Source organism: Desmodus rotundus, chromosome 5 (assembly GCF_022682495.2).
Source record: "Desmodus rotundus isolate HL8 chromosome 5, HLdesRot8A.1, whole genome shotgun sequence".
Classification (NCBI taxonomy): domain Eukaryota; kingdom Metazoa; phylum Chordata; class Mammalia; order Chiroptera; family Phyllostomidae; genus Desmodus; species Desmodus rotundus.
The window spans coordinates 106868244-106890227 of NC_071391.1; the positions used below are offsets into that span (position 1 = coordinate 106868244).

General features: G+C 40.5%; 1 long non-coding RNA gene and 1 pseudogene across 2 annotated transcripts; both read right to left on the reverse strand.

Annotated features, from left to right (window-relative positions):
- Positions 1-401: 401 nt before the first annotated feature.
- On the reverse strand, positions 402-761 carry LOC128781070 (small ribosomal subunit protein uS10-like; annotated as a pseudogene).
- A 5198-nt stretch (positions 762-5959) lies between these two features.
- Positions 5960-11045, reverse strand: LOC128780970 (uncharacterized). Of its 2 annotated transcripts, XR_008426909.1 has the most exons (3): positions 10927-11045; positions 9822-9946; positions 5960-8338 (listed from the first exon to the last, which is right to left on the reverse strand). It is a non-coding gene; the product is annotated as an uncharacterized lncRNA (long non-coding RNA). The 2 variants fall into 2 exon arrangements; XR_008426908.1 differs by having other exon boundaries at positions 5960-9946.
- Positions 11046-21984: the final 10939 nt, after the last annotated feature.

Sequence of the window (21984 nt, forward strand, 5' to 3'; positions counted from 1 at the left end):
TTGTCAATTTGATATCAATTTGTTGTTCCGCTTGTTTATGCATTCATTGGCTGATTCTTGTATGTGCTCTGACCAGGGATCAAACCTTGGCATGTTGGGATGTTGCACTAACCAACTGAGATACCCATCCAGGGCTTATTGTCAATTGATTTTTGACAAAGGTGCCAAGAGCATTCAATGGAGACAAGAATAGTCTTTTTAACAAACCACACTAGGACAACTGGATAGCTACATGCAAAAGAATGAAATTGGGCCATTACCTCACACTATACACAAAAATTAACTCAAAATGGTTCAAAGACCTAAACATAGGAGCTAAAACTAACAACTTCTAGAAAAAAACATAAAAACAAATATTTTCTTTTTTAACAACTGATAGTCAATTTATTAAAAAGATTGATTTAGGCATCTGCAGTGGTGACTTCAACCTCAACTCTTGTCTCAATACTGATGGAAGTAATCCGCTTAACAATCTCAGAAGGGCTGTGCAAGTCAATGAGTTACTTGTGGATCCTCATCTGAAATCGATCCCAAGTCTTAGAACCCTCCCTGCAGGGAGTTTTTCTTGTAGTGATGCTGAGAGTCTTGGTAGGCATCCGAACTGGTCCTTTCATTTTGAGATCCTTTTACTTTGCACCTCTGGTCAAGTCAGTGCACACCTTCTCCAAAGATTTTACATTCCGGCTGGTTAGAGTAATTCTAATTCAGTGAATCGCCACCTCTGGTTCCATGGGTGTCTTTCCTGTATCTTTAAAAGCCATTGCTGAGGCACGACTTCCTGACCGACTTGTTCCTCAGCAAGAGCAAACAGCGGTGAGGCAGGGGCAGAAGTGGGCTAAACAGCAGTGCGCTGCAGCTGCAACTGTGACTTCCTCAAAAAAAAAGAAAAGAAAGAATGGAAAGAAAAAAAAAGCCGTAAGAGCAAATCTCTGTGATCTTGGACTAGACAAAGGTTTCTTAGATGTGACATCAAAAGTACAATCAACCAAAGTAAAAACTGTTGAATTGGACTTCATCGAAATTAAAAACCTTTCTGCGTTAAAGGAAAGTATCAACAAAGTGAAAAGACAACCCACAAAATGGGAGAAAATATTTAAATCATATACCTGACAAGGTTTCTGTATCCAGAATATATAAAGAACTGTTACAACTCAACAATAAAAAGACAGGAAATCTAATTTTAAAATGGGCAAAGGATTTGAATAGACATTTCTCCAAAGAAGACATACAAATGTCTAATAAGCACATGCAAAGATGTTCAACAACATCAGTCATTAGAGGAATGTACATTGAAACCACAGTGAGATACCACTTCATACCTACTAGAATGGCTATAATAAAAAAGATGGACAATAGCAAGTGTTGACAAGGATATGGAGAAACTGAGACACTCATACACTGCTGGTGGGAATGTAAAATGGTGTGGCTGCTATGGAAAACAGTTTGGTAGTTTTTCAGATGATAAACATAGAGTTGCCATGTGACCCACCAACTCCACTCCTAGGTACGAATATATAACCAAGAGAACTAAACATATGTTTATGCAAAACTTGTACACAAATGTTCATAACAATTTTTTTTCATAGCGGCCCAAAGGTAGAAACAAACCAAATATCTACTGACAGATGAATGGATAAACAAATGTAGTATATCCATAGGATGGAATATTATTTGTCCTTAAAAAGAAATTAAGTACTAAATCATACTATGACATGGGCAAACCTCAAAAACTTTATGCTAAATGAAAGAAGAAGTTAGTCACAAAGAATCACATATTATATGATTTTATTTATATGAAATGTCCAAAATAGGCAAATCTACAGAGATAGATTAGTGGTGGCCAGGGGCTGGCAGGAAAAGGGACTAGAGTGCTGGCTAATGGGTATGGGGTTTCTTTCGGGGGATGATGGTCACACAAGAAGTAGGGTGTGGTCAGCTGGTTGGGCCAAGCACCAGTGAACAGAAGCTCCAAGAGCAGTTCCTTATTTGAACTTTCAGGGGCCACTAATTCTCTTTGATTAGTTAAAGCTCATACTGGGGCAAAGATGAAGTTCATAGGGTTATATTAATATATTAAGTTTCCTGGGAGACTAGACAATTGTTCAAACACCCAGACTCATAAGCTAATCACCAAAAAGGCAGAGGATATGAGTAGTCTACAAGAAAAAGAAATAGCCCTGGCTGGTATGGCTCGGTTGGTTGAAGCGCTGTCCCATAAACTGAAAGGTCACAGGTTCAATTTCTGGTCAGGACACACACCCGGGTTGCAGGTTTTGCCCCAATTGGGGCCCATGTGAGAGGCAACTGATCGCTGTTTCTCTTTCACATCCATGTTTCTCTCCTTCTCTTTCTTCCTTCCTTCACCTCTCAAATTACTAAGCATGTCCTCGGGTGAGGATTAAAAAAAAAAAAGAAAGAGCTAATAGATGTGTGAAAGGTCTTCAATTAATTAAAGAATAACTCATAATTAAAGAAATCATCACAAAACAATGAAATTCCATTTGTCATCTATCAGACTGGTGAACAAATGTTTGGTAATGCCCAGTGTTCACAAGAGTATGGGAAATATGCACCCTCCTACACTGTTCCTGGGAGTGTAAACAGATTCAACTCTTCTGGAGGGCATTGTTAACATTTTGAATGCTTGTTCTCACTGACTCAACAATTCTACCACGAGGAATTTACCCAAGGGATATTCCCGCAAAATTACGCCAAAATCGTGGGCACGGGTGTTTACTGCAACAGTGGAAAGCACTTAGACATATATCAATCAGCAGGTTAAATACATCTATGTAATGGAAAAGCATGCAGTCACTAAAACATGAGGTAGAACTATATATGTAGACATGGAAAGATCTTCTAAGTGTGTTTTGTTTTTTAAAAAAACTAATGTGCACAGCAATACGATCTTATTTGTGTTAAATGAAAAAATAGATAAGCAGGTATATACAGACATTTTTTTTCAGGAGGGTTATACAAGAATTGGTAGTAACTTTGGAAAGCAGGACTGGGGTTTGGAGAGAGAAAAGGATAACTTGCTTTTTATTTGACACTTTTCTATGATGTCTAACTTTTTTATACCAAGTGAATATAAGACTTTTCTTAAAATAAATATGTTAAAAGCAGACAAGGAACATGGAAGGATAAAGAAGAGGGAAAAGAGAGGTCCCTTAGGTGGGAGACCGTGGCATGTCCTGGCACAGGATAATCTTGCTTCAGCCCCATTCATAGAAGCATTGCGACGGGATCGTCTGAGTTTAGAAGACCACCAGGGCAGCAGCCTGGAGGTTGGAAGGGAGGTGTGACAACAGGATCAGGGGAGCTGACCATAAAGTTTTTACAAAGGAGGGGGCTCAAACTTAGAAAATAAAGGTGAGTTGAAGAGACTGCCCCAGAGAGGACAGTTATTATTAAAAAGGGAAACTGACAGTCTTGATGCCTGATTGCGTGAGGAGGGTTGGAGGCCCAGGCACCTGCTCTGGCAGCTGAATGGATGGCAATGCTGCCCCAGGAGGGAGAGGGTCAAAGCCCAGAAGAAGGTGGGGAAGAAAATAATGAATTTAATATTTGAACATATTGAGTTGAGGAACATCCTGGATTTGATCATGTTGAATATAAGTAGGGAACTCAGAGAATTTTGGTTTGGAGAAGGAATACATCAGATCAGGTTAGGTACTCAAAACTGATCATAAGGAAATTATGTAGACAAAAAAAAAAAAAGCCTGGTTCAAGATGGGACTCTCTAGAGATCACCTAACCCTTCACTGCTGAGTGGAGAAAGAACCTGGAGTGAGGCTGAGTAGTGATGGGAGCCATGGAAGGAAAACGGGGTGGGGTGGGGTCACAGACTATTGTTTGCCACTCCTGGCTGAACCCTGGAGTTGATATTTGAAGCTGCTCGCTCACTACTGCCAGTTGCTCTGCTTTTGCCACATCTTCCAAGTAAGATCCCAAACCTGGATTTTCTGTTTATGGTCCTGAAAAAGGCTTCCCAATGAATGAGAATGGCCCCCCTTCAAGTTTATGGTTAATACCTTCTCGGGGCTCTTTCCATACAATCCATCAATTTATTTTTATTTATCTCTGGTTGACTCTGGCTCTCATTCCCCAGTTATTCTAAATTATCACCATGTTCACTTCTCACATTTCACTTCCACTCTCATCAGGGAACCAATGAGGCCCTCGGAGGTGAGTGTCTTTAACATGTCAGCCCTCTCTCTGTAAATGTATCTAAAATAGTAGTCCCCTTCTTTCCCAAATATTCAGCCTCAGAGGATGAGGTTCAGCTCCTGTTTCACTCTAGAGTCCCTCCAGGAGGCCTGCTAACTCTGTTCCATTCCTGAACCTCAGTCGCTTGCTCCTTCTTCTGTCTATATCACTGTATCACACCTTATATATTTGTCATGGTGTTTACCATGGTGAACTAAATTGACTGTCTCTCTCCTCCAACTAGTTTGATCCTCTGCATGATATTTTCCCCCTTAACTTCTTATTGATACATAACATCCAAGCGAAATAGAATGCACATATTGTGAATGTGTAGCTCACAGAATTTCCACAAACTGAACATATGTATGCAACCAGCACCAAGATTAAAGAACCAAACATTATAGCACTCCAGAACCCTCCTGCGCTCTCTCACTCTCTCCGTCTCCCTCCCCAGGGAACCCTCTATCCAGTCTTTCAACAGCATAGATGAGTTTCAGCTGTTTTTGTACAGTTTTTAAAAATATACCAGAAATAGTATGTACTCTTTTGTACCTGGCTTTTTTGATCAACATCATGTTTGCAAGAATCATTTGTATTGTTGTATGCAGTTGTCGTCCATTTCCATTGCCATATAATATTCCATTGTGTGAAAGGACCACGATTTATTGATCCATCAAGTATGATGATGGTAGCCCCATTTGGGGCTATTGCAACTAGCAGGCACTGTTTTGTTCATCTTCGTACCTCCAGCATTTCACACATGCCTGGCGTAATGGCTTGCTTATAAACAGGTGAGAGAATTGAAGGGGTTCTTTTCCACTGTATTCTTGGATGGTCACATAATACCTGAAGTATTAGATTCAATCCTGGTACTGTGTTTAAACTGTTTAAAAGGGGCCATGGATAACTTGAACTGCCTATAGAAGGTAACCGTGGTGGTTTGTCTAGAAGCCGTGCAGTGTCAGGCATGCTGGAAGGCTCTGAGACGTTCATTATGGAAACAAGAACAAAGGGGCTCAGACATGGGTCAGGTTGCTTTTGAAGACAGCTCTGGGCCGATGGCTAAATATTTGGGGAGGCAGCTTTCTGCTCAATAACAATCATGATACTGGCTCATATTCGGAGACCACTTACCACACACCAGGCCCTGGCATGTGCTTGGGGCTTGGTATCCATTATTCTATGAGCTGCCTAGTGAAACTGTGAGCACTTCATGGCTGCAGACACTGGTGGTCATGCCCCAGGGAGTCACATTTATAACATCATGGAAAAGCCCTCCTATGACTTGACTCCTTGCCCTGCTCACCTCCTAATAGAAGTTCCTTCTTTCCTGACAGTCATATCCTGAAGTGCCTTCCGGGTCCCACCACAGCAACCAAACTATCGAGTGTTTCCGTCAGGAGCTTCCTTCTACTCCCACCCACCCATCCCAGGTGGGTCCCCTCCTGTCCTCCCCAGGACGTCTGTCCAGCATTGCTCTCTTCTTCCAGTCACTCTGAACTTCCACCTGCATGGATGAGGACTCTGACTGGGTGGGGTCGGGGGGACAGCCACAGCAGGATGACCCCTCAAGTACCCAAGGGTCATTTTGGGTTGTCCTAAAGTTTGTTCCTTTGAGATAAAAAGTGTGAGGCAGGAGCAATGAAATTAGAAAGTGCCTGGAAAAAAAAAAAACCCAAAACTGGAGAAATTCTCTAGATGTATCTACCCAGCTTGGGCCTCAGAAAGAAGAAAAGCCCGGACAAATAAATCTGGGTTGCTGAATGCAAAAGGCATTTATTAGGAGAAGCAAAATGCTGTCATCCTCACAGGACAGGCTCTGCTGCTGGCCCTGGGACAGCGCGCTTTATCTCACCATTGGCGCCTGAGGCCAAGACCTGGCAAACACAGAATCACTAAAAAGACAGGGCTCTGAGTTAGACAAGCAGTTATTATGAAGTGCTGGCGCTGTGTCCCCTTTCTTCCCCCGTTCTGTCCCCCGTCTTGCTTTCTCTGCTCCATTCCCTGCTGCAGAACTCCGCTCTCTCCACACTCCTGTTTCTTCTGAATCTTTTTTTTTTTTCTTTTTTCTTTTTTTTTTTGGCAGGAAGCTAGAGGGAGCCCAGGATTTAGGAAGCTGGACATGTGGCAGATCCCGGAAGCCTCACTCTCCCCAACTGCAGCAACTGTAATTCATGTCTTCTATTTCTTCTCTCCTGCCAGACAAAGGCAAACACACATCAACAGTGTTAACACAATAAATGTCAGCATCCCTGACCTTTCTCTCTGGGCCCTGGAGTCACCCTGACTCCCAAGCTGTGACTTGCTTATAGGGGCACTTAGAGAGGATTAGCACTGACCAGAGGCTGCGGGCCCTGCACTGAGGCTTGATGGGAATCAAAATACAATTTACCTTATTTGACTTAAAAAATTTCTGCTTGAAAGATAGAATCCTCTAGAGGAATACACAGGGACTTACACATATACAACTTTAAATTGGATTTTAAAATTAGTTTGCCAGCTGTTTGCTAGGTCGTGCCTTAGGTTCTCGTGCTCGATTAATGTTGGATCCGTTTGGGAAATGAGGCCAAGAGGGGACAGAGGGACTGCCAAGGCCGTAGGAGCCTGGATGCCTGGGGACTTTCCCAGGAACCCTGGCAGTTGTTGCCACGGGCCTTTAAAAACCCTCGGAACCCTGGCACCATGGCCTGTGTCTTGCCCAGAGAAATTGACAGAGCCCAGACCACCTCCCCCACACCCGGCTGCACCTCATCCCTGCACAGCCTCTTCTAGACCGAGGTCTAGAAAAGAGAGTGAGAGAGAGAGAGAAATTAAGGAGAACTATTTTCATCTGGAAGGATCTTTCATACTTTTTGTGGCAAAATATTTACTTCAGCGCCTGTATTTACCACCTACAAGTGAGGCATACATACGTGCTCAGAGTTCTCATCTTCCTCCTCTACTCCTGCTGGATGGTTCTTTATCTTTGAGGTCTCAGCCAGAATGTCATTTGCTCAGGGAAGCATGAGGGGCAGCCAAGTGTGGTGCTTAACCACACTAGTGTGTTGGGGTTTGAATACTGGCTCAGCACTTCCTAGCTGTGTGACCTTGGGCTCATCACTTAACCCCTCCATGCCTTAGTTTCCCGATCCGTAAAATGGGGGTAGTGACAGCTCTTACCTCATTAAGGTTATTGTGATGATTCAGTAAATCAAGGTATAGTGTATAGAATAGGTAAAGTGCTTGAAACATGGCCTGGCATACAATATGGTCTGTTCTTACTACTCTCTACAATACATCTCCCAAGGCCCAGTTGCCTGCTGACGGTTTGTGTTCTCCTAGCTTCCTGTACTTCTGTGTAGCTCCTGACCTTTATCTTTATTGCTTAATTTTCTGTCTTCATGAGAGCAAGAACCACGTATGTCTTGCTTTCCACTGTCCATTCCTTATGATCTAAACTGTACTCAGCCTATGTCCAATCCTCGCAATCTAATCTGTTCTCGAGAAATGTTTTTTTGTTAATTAATTAATTAATTTTTGTAAGAAATGTCTTTTTTAAAGATTTTATTTATTTATTTTTAGAGAGAGGGGAAGGGAGGGAGAAAGAGAGGGAGAGAAACATCAATGTGTGAGAGATACATCAATCGGTTGCCTCTCACACGCTCCCAGCTAGGTTCCTGGCCCACAACGCAGACACGTGTCCTGACCAGGAATCGAACTGAAGACCTTTCAGTTCACAGGCCAGCACTCAGTCCTCTGAGCCACACCAGCCAGGGCAGAAATGCTTTGGACTACAATAATAAATGAAATATTAAAAAGAAGAAATGGGCCCTGGCTGAGTGGGTCAGTTGGTTGGAGCCTTGTCCCATACACCAAAAGTTTGTGTGTGTGATCCCCAGTCAGGGCATCTACATAGGCTGTGGGTTCCATTCTCGGTCAGGGTGCACACGGGAGGCAATCAATCAATGTTTCTCTTTCTCTCTAAAAAAATCAATAAACATATCCTCCAGTGAGGATTTAAAAAAAAGAAGAAATGGTAAAAGGTAAATGTGATCCAGAAGACAGAGAAACCTGAGGTTCTTGGGTCATTTTTCTTCATCGATTAATATATTTCTTTCGTATTCTTGGCCTTTTCATTTTGTTTGTCTGGCTGTTAAACAAAGAGAGAGTTAACGAGTTTCAAGTTCTGGGATTATGAGGAAAAGGCTTTGTAATTATGTCTTTTGCAGGAGACTTCCACCCCTATCTAGTTTTTTAAAATCTAATTAAATATTACATGCATACCAAAAATAGGTAATTTGAGCAAAATATTAAAAAATGCACATCCAAGTACTCATAACCCAGCTTAAGAAATAGGTAAAACCCAAATTATTGAATGCCCCTGGTGCATCTCTCCCCACCCCAGCCCCCTCCTAATTTTTGTTAGTATTCCTTTGTTTTTCTTCATAGATTACCCTAAAAAATATCTATCCCTGAAAATATGTTGGTTTTGCATGTTTTTGAACTTTGTGTAAAATAAGTCATGCAGTATGTATTCTTTGATTTGCTTTGCCCACACACCGCTCCCAGTGTTTGTGGCAATTGCCTATGCTGTGGCATATAGCTGTGTAATATTCTACTGTGTGAATGCTCTGCTGTCTTCTTCTTCATTCTCTCAATGGCTGTGTGGGTTGTTTGCAGTTTTTTGCTATTGCTGGCGGAGCTGCTATGAACATTCTTACATGTGACAACTAAGGCCCATGGTCAAGATCTTCTCCGTTTTTTTTCCCCCCTGGATTCTAAGGTTTATACATTTTCAGCGTATCTAGGTAACGCTAACTTGAACCCTCTGTCCCTGCTGTGTTCATCTTCTGGTTCTATCAGACCTGTTGGAAGTGGGCTTTCAGCTTGCCCTGTGATGGCCCCCACTTCTGGGCTCAAGAGGTGACAACCTGCCTGGGCCACTTAGAAAATACCCCCTTGTGACTTGAGTGGGTTCCCTCCAGCTCACAAGCACCACTCAGAGCTCCACAGACAGGAGCAAATTCTGTTGACCCAAAGCTCTATGAAAACCCAACAGGGATCTAGAAAGAGCATTCTGACCAACTCATTTCTTAAGATAATAAAGGCTTTAATATTTCTTCACCTAAGAGAACTTGATATTAAAAACATTCATTTCCACCCTAGCCAGGTGGCTCAGTTGGTTAGCACATCGTCTTGTACCCCAAAAGGTTGCAGGTTTGATCCCCAGTTGGGGCACAGAGGAGGTGGCCAATCCATGTTTCTCCCTCTCTCTTTCCCCCTCCCACCCTCCTTCCTTCCTTTTCAGACTGTAAGCAGGAATCATAACGTTTATGTAGGTCAGTACCTTCCCTATCTTCTGTACCAATAAATGTTGCATTTCGTGACATGATCGTGAATATGATAATGCAGGGGATAAAAAAAATAAAAGGATAATACCCTCTATTTCAGATTAGGCCTTCCTCCCCCACTCACACCCCAAACTCTGCTATAAAACACCCAGCATAACTCTATCCTATCCTGCATAAAATAAGGAAGCAAAAATCTAGGGAATAGAGTAGTTGCAAAAGCGAACTAATATATTTCTTTTAATGACTCAAATAGCCTAGGAAAGGTAAATAAACAACTTGGACCTGAGACAAAAGGGAAGCAATCCAGGTGCTTCTGAATCTGAGCCAAGCCAAAGCCTGGGCTGGATAGCCAAAAAGGCAGCTGCTGCTGGACCGAGTATGCAGGGTGAGTTGATAATAAAGGAAAGCTGATTACAAAAGAAAAAAGTGCAAAATTAAACCTCAGTGGTCATCTCTGACATACCAGTGGGTTAATATTGCATGAGCTCAAATGTTTTTTAAAAATGTCTCCCCCCCCACACACCACCCGCCCCCCCCCTCCACACCTTTGGTAAATAGAGTGGGACATGCGGTTGTAAAGACCAAGGGCCTTGAGTAGAAACCTCATCTGATTTGGTACCTGTGGGGCCATGACAGTCACCTCACAGTTGCATAAGCTTCTTGTTTTGAAGGGTAAATAAACTGCTTTTAAAGGGAAAACAAATATTCTAGGAAGAACTTGCCTTTGGTAGGAAGTAGAACCACCTATCCCAATTCATGGGTTATAAGAGGCAGGGGAAAAGTGGGAACAACTATAATAGCATGAGCAATATATATTAAAGCAAGTGTAATTAAAATAAATAAATAATTGCAGACAACTGTACATGAACAACAATAAAATAAAAATATAAAAAAATAAAATAAAATGCTAAATAAAATAAAAGAGTGGAAAATTCTCCCTCTCCCTCTCTCTCCCCTACCCCACCCCTCTCTCTCTCCCTCTCTTTTTGAAGTCTCTTCACGATTCCTTCTTGCCCACCTTTGCAAAAACCATCCTGGTAAACATCTACTTTCACCTTGGGACTCTTGCTCAACAATGTATGGTGGTTTTCTGTTTCCTAATGCATGGACTATAAATGTCATCAAGCCTGGCTCTGAGGCCCCGGCAATCTGGCCCCTTCCCATCTTGCTGAAGTTGTTACCCTGCCATCAGCTAGCCCACTCCCTGGTGAGTGCACTGAGCTCTTTCTATCAGCCTGAGGCAGATATTACCTTGCACAACTAGCATGGAGCTTTGTAGGAACCAGTCTTTGGTGATTAAAACCCCCTCTTGAAGGATTTTCAGTGGGTTACACCCAGATCCCTGGCTAAAAGCTAAAGGCTAAAGTCCTCAAGGGCAAGAACTCACCTTATTCACCGCTGAACTGACTTCTCTGTCTGGACTGCCGCCAGCTAGAGTGGCTAAAACCTCCTTAATGCTAGGGTAATCCAACATGTGGCCCTTCCTCTGCCTTGCCCCTCAGTGATTTTCCCCAAGACCTACGCCATCCCTCTCTCAAATCAGGTCAGTCTTCAGTGCCCTCACTTACCCTAATTAGATGAGAATAATCTGAGGTGACGGATTTAAAGAAGCCTTGGGGGACCTACTACAAAATAGCCTGGTTTCATTTACAAGGGACTTTCACTGTTATCTCACATGTAAATAAGGGAGGCAAGTGTCATCCCCATTTTACAGATCTGAAAAAAAACACTACAGGGATTGAATGCTTTGCCTAAGATTAGACATACAAGATGTGTCCGGACTGGCACTTAAAGTCAATACCAGTCTTTTAAGCCCCCAAATATACTTCTTACTACATAAGTTACTTTTTGATAGTAATGAGAACAAAGCTATTTTTATTCATAATGAGAAACATGTTCTTATCTATGTTTAGAAATTTTTCTAATAAAAAGGTTAATCATTACTACCCTGATGGATATGAAATATTGAAAATGGCCCTGGCAGGTATGGCTCAGTGGATTGAACACCAGCCTCCAAACCAAAAGGTTGCAGGTTCGATTCCCCGTCAGGGCACATGCCTGCGTTTCAGGCCAGGTCCCCAGCTGGGGGTGTGAGAGGCAACTGATAGGATGTATCTCTCACACATTGATGTTTCTCTCCTTCTCTCTCTCCCTCCCTTCACCTCTCTCTAAAAGTAAATAAATAAAATCTTTAAAAAAGAGAAAAGAAAAGAAATGTTTTTGTCTTATCTACCTTCCTGATTTGGGGGTAGATTTTAGGATTTAATTGTTATAGGCTACCTAATGTCTTTATGTTTATCAGAGTGAAATTCAATTAGTTTTTTGGGTATTTAATAAAAACCCATGTGTATTTTATTTTTTATATTTTTCAAATATAGTAAACATTCAATATTATATTAGTTTCAGGTGTACAGCATAGTGGTTGGATATTTGTATAACTTAGAAAGTGATCTCCTTATAAATCTAGCACCCCCCTGCCACCATACATAGTTATTACAGTATTATTGACCATATTCCCTATGCTGTGCTTTACATCCTCACAACCCTGTTGTAACTGCCAATTTGTACTTCTTCATCCCTTCACCGTGTTCATTCAGGCCCCCAAGCCCCTTCCATCTGGCAACCACCAAAATGTTCTCTGTATCTATGAGCTTGTTTCTCTTTTGTTTGATTATTTTGTTTTTTAGATTTCACATGTAAGTGAAATCACATGGTATTTATCTTTCTCTGTCTGACTTATTTCCCTTAGCATACTCTTTAGGTCCGTTCAGGTTGTTGCAAGTAATAAGATTTCATTCTTTTTATGTCTGATTCATATTCCATTGTAGATATGTACCACATCTTCTTTATTTAATTATCTATCGATAGACACTTCAGGTTGCTTTGCTTCCATATCTTGGCTATTGTAAATAATGCTGCAATGAACATAGGGAGATTACATAGATAGATAGATAGATAGATAGATACAAATATATAGATGTAGATACATCTTTTCAAATCAGTATTTTGGATTTCTTTGGATTAACACCCAGAAATGGGATTGCTGGCTCATATGGCAGTTCTATTTTTGATTTTTTGAGGAACCTCCATATTGTTTTCATAGTGGTTGCACCAACTTGATCTCTCTCCCACAGTGCACGAGGGTTCCCTTTTCTCCACATCCTCAACAACACTTTTTGTTTGTTGATTTATCGATGATAGTTGTTCTGACAGGTATGAGGTAATATCTCACTGTGGTTTTAATTTGCATTACTCTGGTGATCTGTGATGTTGAGCATCTTTTCAAATGTCTGTTGGCCCTCTGTATGTCCTCTTTGCCGAAATGTCTATTCACGTCCTCTGCCAATTTTTTAAACTGGATCGTTTGGGTTTTTTTGATGTTGAATTGTATGAGTTCTTTATAAATTTTGGACATTAACCCCTTATGGGGTGTATCATTAGCAAATATCTTCTACCAATTCGTAGGTTGTCTTTGTGTTTTGTTGATGATGGGCAAAAACTTTTTAGTTTGATGTAGCCTCATTTGTTTATTGTTTCTTTTGTTTTTCTTGCCTGAGGAGACATATCAAAAAAATGTTACTAAGATCAATGTTGGAAAGCTTACTGCTATGTTTACTTCCAGGAGTTTTATGATTTTGGATCTTATGTTTAAGTCTTTAACCAATTTTAAGTTTGTATATGTGGTATAAGAAAGTGATCTATTTTTTTTGCATGTATCTTTCCAATTTTCTCAAAACCATTTATTGAAGAGACTCTCTTTACCCCATTGTATATTCTTTCCTCCTTTGTCACAGATTAATGACAATATAGGCAAGGGTTTATTTCTGGGTGCTCTATTCTGTTCCATTGATCTATTTGTCTGTTTTTATGCCAGTCCCATGCTGTTTTGATTATTATAGTCTTACAGTATTGTTTGATATCAGGTAGCATGATACTCCCAACTTTGTACTTCTTTCTCAAGATTGCTTTTGGCTATTTGGTGTCCTTTGTGGTTTCCTATAAATTTTAGGATTGTTTCTTAAGTTCTCTGAAGAATATTATTGATATTTTGCTAGGGATTGCAGTGAATCTATAGATTACTTTGGGTAGTGTGGACAATTTAACAATGTTAATTCTTCCTATCTATGAACAAGGTATATGCTTCCATTTAATTGTATCTTATTCAGTTTCTTCAATACTTATAATTTTCTGAGTACAGGCTTTTTACTTCCTCAGTTAAATTTATTCCTAGGTATTGTTTTTGATGCAATTGTAAATGTGATTGTACTTTAAAATTTAACTTTCTGAGAGTTTGTTATTGGTATATAAAAATGAACCAATTTCTACGTATTAATTTTGTGTCCTGCTACTTTACTGAATTCATTTATCAGTTCTAATAGGGTTTTTTTTTGGTGGACTTTTTAGGGTTCTCTTTCTCTATAATATCATGTCATCTGCAAATAAAGACAGTTTTGCTTATTCCTTTCCAATTTGGATGCCTTTTATCTCTTTTTCTTGTCTGATTGCTGTGGCTAAGACTTCCAAATGCTACATGGAATACAAATGGTAAAAGTAGACATCCTTGTCTTGTTCCTGATCTTAAGAAAAGTGCTTTTAGCTTTTTACCACTAAGTATGATGTTAGCCCTGGGTTTGTCATATATGGCCTTTATTACGTTGTGGTATGTTTCCTTTATTCCCACTTTGCTCTGAGTTTTTAATCATAAATGGATGCTGGACTTTGTCAAATGCTTTTTCTGTCTCATTGATATAATTATATAACTTTTATTTTTTATTTTGATTATGTGGTGTATCCCATTAATTGATTTGCAGATATTGAACCAAACTTTAATACCAGTAATAAATCCCACTTGATTATGGTATATGATCTTTTTAATGTATTGCTTAATTTGGTTTGCTAATATTTTGTTCAGGATTTTTGCATCTATGTTTGTCAAGGATATTGGCCTATAATTCTTTCTTTTTAAAAAATGTCTTGGTCTAGTTTTGGAATCAGGGCAATGCTGATCTCATAAATTGAGATTGGGAGCCTTCTTTCCTTTTCAATTTTTTGGAATAGTTTGAAAAGGATAGATGCCTGTTCTTCTTTGAATGCTTGGTAAAATTCATCTGTGAAATCATTTGGTCTAAGACTTTCGTTTTTTGAAAGTTTTTTGTACCGATTTCATTTTGTCAGTAGTGATTGGTCTGTTCAGACTTTTTGTTTCCTCTAGTTTCAGTCTTGGAAGGAGTGATTGGTCTGTTCAGACTTTTTGTTTCCTCTAGTTTCAGTCTTGGAAGGTTGTGTGTTTCTATGAATTTATCCATTTCTTCCAAGCTGTCCAATTTGTTGGCATATACTTGTTCATAGTATTTTCTTATAATCATTTGTATTTCTGTGGTTTCAGAAATACAAGTGGTGCCACTTACCTACTTTCATTTCTGATTTTATTTATTTGGGCTCTCTCTTTTCCTTTCTTGATGAATCTGGTTAAAAGTTTGTCAATTTTTTATATCTTTTCAAAGAACCAGATCTTGGTTTCATTGATATTTTGAATTTTTTAGGCCCTGTTTATTTCTGTTCTGATCTTCATTATTTCCTTTCTTTTATTCACTTTGGGCTTTTGTTTCTAGTTCCCTTAGGTTTAAGATTAGATTGTTGATTTGAGATTTTTCTTGTTTCTTGAGGTAGGTCTGTATTTCTCTGAATTTCCCTCTTAGAACTGCTTTGACTGTGTCCTGTAGATTTTGGGTCATTGTGTTTTCATTATAATTTGTCTCAAGGTATCTTTTGATTTCTTCCTTGATCTCATCGTTAACGAATTCATCATTTACTAGCATGTTATTTAGCCTTTGTGTTCATGTGCTTTTTCAGTTTTCTTTTTGTAATTGATTTCTAGTTTTATATCATTGTGATCAAAGATAATGCTTGGTATGATCTTTCTTTCTCCCTTCCTTCCACCCTTCCTTCCTTCCACCCTTCCTTCCTTCCACCCCTCCTTCCTTCCACCCTTCCACCCTTCCTTCCTTCCACCCTTCCTTCCTTCCTACCTTCCTTCCTTCCTTCCTTCCTTCCTTTCCTACCTTCTACCAGGTGGCAGAATTTTATGATTCTATTAACACAGATACAATGTGCACACAAGATGTATATTCATTTTCTTTGCTTCATGGCCAGCGGGGCTGTTCTTCCCACAATGGCTTTGCAGTTCTTTGAGGAGATGTGAGCAATCTCAGCACAGTAACATATGTTGCACATAAGCAGCGCTTCAAGTTCCTTGATGTTGGGGACCAGGAACTTCCAAAAGCCACTGGACAACATGTACTTTCTTTTCTTATTTCTCCCATAACCAATGTTAAGCATCAAGATCTGGCTCATGAATCGTCTGCATACCCTATTGTCAGTGCCTCTAGATTTCTGCCAGTTATGCTTAATTTTAACATATTGGTCTGACTGGTGCTGGATAAAATTTTTGATCTTGTTTTTGATGATTTTGAGTTTCACAAGAGGTCTGAGGGCAGCCATGATGCCAATAGAAGATGGCTGCCACCTTGGTATAATTTCAATCTTTTAAAATTATCGAGACTTGTTTTGGTGCCTAACACGTGGCCTATACTGGAAAATGCTCCATATGTACTTGAAAAGAATGTATATTCTGCTGCTTTGAAGTAAAATGTTCTAAAAATATCAATTAAATCCATCTGGTGTAGCCCTGCCTGGCTTAGCTCAGTGGGTTGGGCTTCGTCTTGCAAACCAAAAAGTTGCTGGTTTGATTCCAGGTCAGAGCACATGCCTAGGTTGCAGGCCAGGTCCCCAGTTGGGGGCATGCAAGAGGCAATAGATCCATGTTTCTCTCACACATCAATGTTTCTCTCACTGCCTTTCTTCTTCCCTTCCCTTCTCTCTAAAAATAAATAAATAAAATCTTTTAAAAATCCACATGGTCTAATACGTTAATTAAGATAGCTATTTCCTTGTTGATTTTCTGTTTAGATGATCTATCCATTGATGTCAACGGGGTGAAGTCTCTAATTATGACTGTATTACTGTCAATCTCTCCCTTTATGTTGATCGATATCTGCCTTATATATTTAGGTGCTCCTACATTGGGTGCATAAATGTTTACAAGGGTTATATTCGCTTGTTGGATTAATCCCTTTATTATTAAGCAATGTCTTTCTCTGTCTCTTGTTATGTTATAGCCTTTGTTTTAAAGTCTGTTTTTGTCTAATATAAGAATTGTTACACCAGCTTTTTTTTTATTTGCATGCATGAAATATCTTTTTCCATCCCTTTACTTTCAGGCTGTGTCTGTCTTTCGATCTGAAAGGAGTCTCCTATATGCAGCATATGTAAGGGTCTTGTTCTTTTATCCATTCAGCCATTCTATGTCTTTTGATTGGAACACTTAATTCATTTACATTTAAAGTAATTATTAATATGTGTGTAATAGCTAATTACTACTTTATTATTCATATTTTTTATTTCTCTTCTTCTTAAAAAAGTCCCATGACCATTTCTTATAATACTGTCTTGGTGGTCACGAACTCCTTTAGCTTTTTCTTGTCTGGGAAACTCTTTATCTCCACTTTGATTCTAAGTGATAACCAGTGCCCTGATTGGTGTGCCTCAGTTGGTTGGGTGTCATCCTGCAAAGTGAAAGATTGTCAGTTTAATTCTTGGTCAGGACACATGCCTGTGCCTAGGTTGTGGGTTCAGTCCCCTGTCGGGACATGTGCAAGACGCAACTGATCGATGTTTCTCTGTACATTGATGTTTCTCTCCCTCTTTTTCTCCCTCCTTTCTCCTCTGTCTAAAATATAAATAAGTAAAATTATTAAAAAATAAATTAATTAATTAATAAGATAGCCTTGCTGGGCAGAGTAATCTTGGTTATAGGTCCTTGCTTTTTATCACTTGGAATATTTCATGATAGTCCCTTCTGGCCTGCAATGTTTCTGTTGAGAAATAAGCTGACAGTCTTATGGGAACGTCATTGTATATAACTAATTGCTATTCTCTTGCTGCTTTTAAAATTCTCTCTCTGTCTTCAACCTTTGAAATTTTCATTATGATGTGTCTTGGTGTGGGCCTCTTGGGTTCATCTCGTTTGGAACCCTCTGTGCTTCCTGGACTTGTATGTTTGTTTACTTTTCCAAGTTAAGGAAGTTTCAGTCATTATTTCTTCAAATAGGTTTTTCAAGCCCCTGTTCTCTCTCTTCTCCTTCCAGTAGTCTTGGGATGAGACTGTTGTTACGCTTAATGTTGTCCCAGAAGTACCTTAATCTATCTTCATTTTCTAAAATTCGTTTTTTCTTTTTGCAGTTCTGAATGGGCATTTTTTGCTACCTTGTCATAGCAAATCACTGATTTGATCCTCAGCTTCATCTAATCTGCTATTTATTCCATTTACTGTGTTCTTTATTTCAGTCATTGTATTCTTTATTTCCTACCCTGTTTTAAAATTGTTTCTATCTCTTTGTGTAAGTTCTCGCTGAGTTCATCTATTCTTCCCCTAAGTTCATTGAGCATACAGTGTTACAAACCCTGGACCTGGTAGATTGCTTGTCTCCATTTTTTTTTCTGGAATTAAAAAAAAATATTGTATTTATTTATTTTCAGAGAGAGGGGAAGGGAGGGAGAAAGAGAGGGAGAGAAACAGCAATGTGTGGTTGCCTCTTGCTCACCCCTCACTGGGGACCTGGCCCGCAACCCAGGCATGTGCCCTGACTGGGAATGGAACCAGTGACCCTTTGCTTCACAGTCCGGCACTCAATCCATTGAGCCTCACCAGCCAGGGCTACTTTTTTTGCAATTTTGTCCTGCAATTTTGTCCTGCAATTTCATTTGGGACATGTTTTAAAAACATTTGTTTAGTGCTTTATCTCCATTGTAACCTTGTGAAAACTTTGAGAAACAAGTTTGTAAGAACTGGCATTTTAATCTCCATTTTAAAGATGAGTAAACCACAGCCATGGTGCCTATGTTGGTAAGACCAGGGCCACCTAGCTCATTAGTAGCTGTATCAGCCAGGGTCCTGAAGGACACACCCTAACTGGGCAATTTCAGATTTCAGTAAAGAGGGGGCAGGGTGGGGGGAAACTAGAAGGAACAGTGTGGGGCTGTGCAGAGCTACCTGGGCCTGCAAGGGGGAGAGGAAGGCACAGTTGCCAGAACCTAGGGAGAGAGACCTGCAGTAGTAGGATACAGTGGCTTGCAGAGCCCTAGGACATCGGGGAACTAACACTCAACCTATCTGTCCTGCTGAGAGGTCCTCATTGGGCTCAATGAAACCAGGTAGCCTGCTAAGATCAATATAGATCACTCTGCTGGAGCACAAAGCCAGTTAGACAAGAGTAAGGAGCGGCTCCGGGGTGGGTTAAGCACACTAAAGATATCCGGCACAGATGTGACCCATGATTAAACCTCAGACTTCCTGGCTTCTGTTCCTTCCCATGCTTTCCAGAACACTTCGGCTTACACAGAAGATCCCTCCGGAGATACTGTGATGTCCACCACATTCCTCAGCATTAAACTTCAGACTAGTTTCCTAAAAACTTTACTGTGAATGTCAGCTTCTACATGAGGACGGACTAACAATCCATGGGAGTTGCAAATCAGACTGAGTAAGGCAGCTGGCATTTAGGCCTAGCCAAGATGGTGGGCTGGCAGGTTGAGAAAACTCACTCTGAAGTCATTACTGGCTCTTGGCCATCACATGTTGGCAGAAATGTTCTAGAGTCTTCAATGCAGCTCCACTGGCATTAGCCATAAGGATGACAAAATTTCAAGAAGAGTTTCTACTATCTTTTGCATCTGGCAATTAAAATATCTTGAAAGAAAGATTCTATCTCACATCATTATAATGATATCATTTGCACTTAACTATTCTGGCTTTATTTTTCTGTAATGCCTCTGGCATGAAACTTAAGGTTTTATGAAAAGGAATCACCTCAGACTGTTGGAATGTTCTGCCTTGGATGAGTTCTTTACTCACCTTTATTCCTGGTTCCATGGGGGCGAAAGTCATAAAAGAGTTTAATGACAGTTAAACCCAGGAACTATGAGAGCAGTTAATGAGAAATGCAAAAGCCAATATTCTCACAGAACACAAACTCACCCAGAGGTCATGGAGAAAGAATTCTCAGTTCCTGTCCCAGCAGAATTCTTTCCAGAGAAATGAAGTTATGGTCACACGCAGCTCTTGTGGTCTGAGTGGTCATGTTTCTAAAAGAAGCATAGTTGCTAGCGTCTACAATGACTTTAATACAAGTTTAATAAAACCAAGTCACTCCCCCCACCCCTCACGCAAATAAAGCCCTATGCACTGTGCGCTTTCCCCCAGGGCAGGGGAAAGTTTTTCCCAGCAGGTTCCCTAGTACTATTCATATTCACCGAAGAGGCACAGAGCTAAACCAATGGATTTTCATGGCAATGGCTCTGGCACATTAACCTCCTTGCTGTTTCTGCCTCAGGGCTTTTGTACTTGCTGATCGCTCTGTTTGGACCACTCGCCCCACATTTCTGCATGGGGTGAGTGTATACCCGGAAGTGGAATTGCCGCATCTTATGATAAGTCCATGTTCAGTATTTTGAGGACTGGCCTTTCTGTTTTCTACAGTGGCTGCACAATTTCATATCCTCTCTAGCCTGTGTAACCTGCTTTTACTCATATATTTTGTGAGATATCTGTTCACATTTTTACTGGAATGTAAGCTCCATGAGGACAGAGATTCGCTTCTCAAGTACCTGGAACTTTGCTTAGCACGTGGTAGATGGTGATCGGTAAGTACCTGATAAATTAGTGCAACTGGTATGGTGCCTCTGACGTCATTCGAATTGTGGTGAAAACGTTCAAGGCCCAGGTTAATGACGGCAGAGCCTTTCTTGGCCCACCTTGACATGCCTCTTGCTTTCCTCCCTCCTTTCTGCTTTGCGTTCATCCATGAACTTGCCCCATCTCTCCCTCCGAATTTTCAGCTCCTTAATGTTAGGGAACATCGTTTGTTTATTGTTGGTCTTTTACCATTTCTCCGGCCCAAGGGATAGGTGCTCAATGCACACTTACCAGAGGGATATTCTAAACATTCAGGCCAAACAGGGACAGTGTAACGGCTGGGCTCGAACACTCCAGAGCTCTCTAAAACCTCCTTCCACCCCACCCCCCAAATCCCTGGCTGCACGGCCTTGGCACATGCTCATTCTCTGAATTTAGTCCTCCTGTGTCTGATGAGGGGATTGGACCAATGACCTCTCAGGTTCCTCTTAGATGTTAGGTGTACTGTGGGACCATCTCTTTTTCAGGAAAAGAGAGCCAAGTCCTCATCTTTGAGAGCCAATATCTGATATGGACAAAATAAACATGTAAAAAAGAGATTAAAGACTCAAAGAAAGCCAGTGTCTAGAACGGTTCTTGGCTAGGTGGACAGGTATGCCCACCCTCTCCCTTTCCTAGCCCCACTCCCTACTACTGGAGTACGAAGCACCAAGAAACTCAGGGAGTTTCCCATTCTCATTAACAGAAAAAATATCCTTATGCTCATGTGATTTCAGTGGGTTATTTTAAACTGTTTCTTTTTCTGTCCCATCCCCAGTGAAATAATATTTGCAAGTAAAAAGTGGACTTCAGGTACTTTTCCCTTTTGCTCAGTTATTTGTGTGTGAATGATTAAAGTCAAATCTCTAAAGGACCGTCAGTCCTGCCCACTGCACCCCCTCTCCTCTTCCTTCCTAACAAAGACTTAATGAGTTTATACCCAAGACTGGAATGCTTCCAGGACACTTAAAGCTCTCCCTGTATTTTTCAAAATCTTTTCAAATCCATAAACAATTAAGGACAAAAAGCGGGGGGCTCTGTAGTAAATCTGACTGAAAGCAACCTCACAGGGTGATCAGATCATAAATTCCTAACTGGGCGGGTCATGGTGGGTCGTCAGCTCCAGGACTATAAAAAGGGTTTTCCTTGCCTTAAGCGAGCCCTGCCCACTGTTCTTGTGCATCTAGGGTAACACACCTTTGAAAAGCCAGAATAATCCTCTTTTTTCATACCCTTTGCAGGTGTAACCACCCTTACTGGAGCACATAATCTTGTAAACTATCCTGTAATTCAATCATGCAGATTCCCCTGCCTTGCGTCCTCCTACTCTCATGTAATCTTCCTTAATTCCCTCTTTAATTCCAAACGTACAAAGTGCACTTCAAAACTGTCGTTCTCCAGAGCATTTGAGACCTTGCTTTCTCCTGTTATCAGTTTGGCTCAAATAAACTCTTATAAAAGTTCTCTGCAAGTTTTCGTGACCTTACATTGACAAAATGCATTAGCAACATTCGCAGATTAGTGCAACAAATCACTCTGACAGAACTCTGTTCTCACCAAATGCCTTGCAGTTTTACCCAGATGAATACATAGTTTACGTTGTGGTGATCAAACCACACTCCAAACTGGCATTCCACATTTTTCTCTTTATAT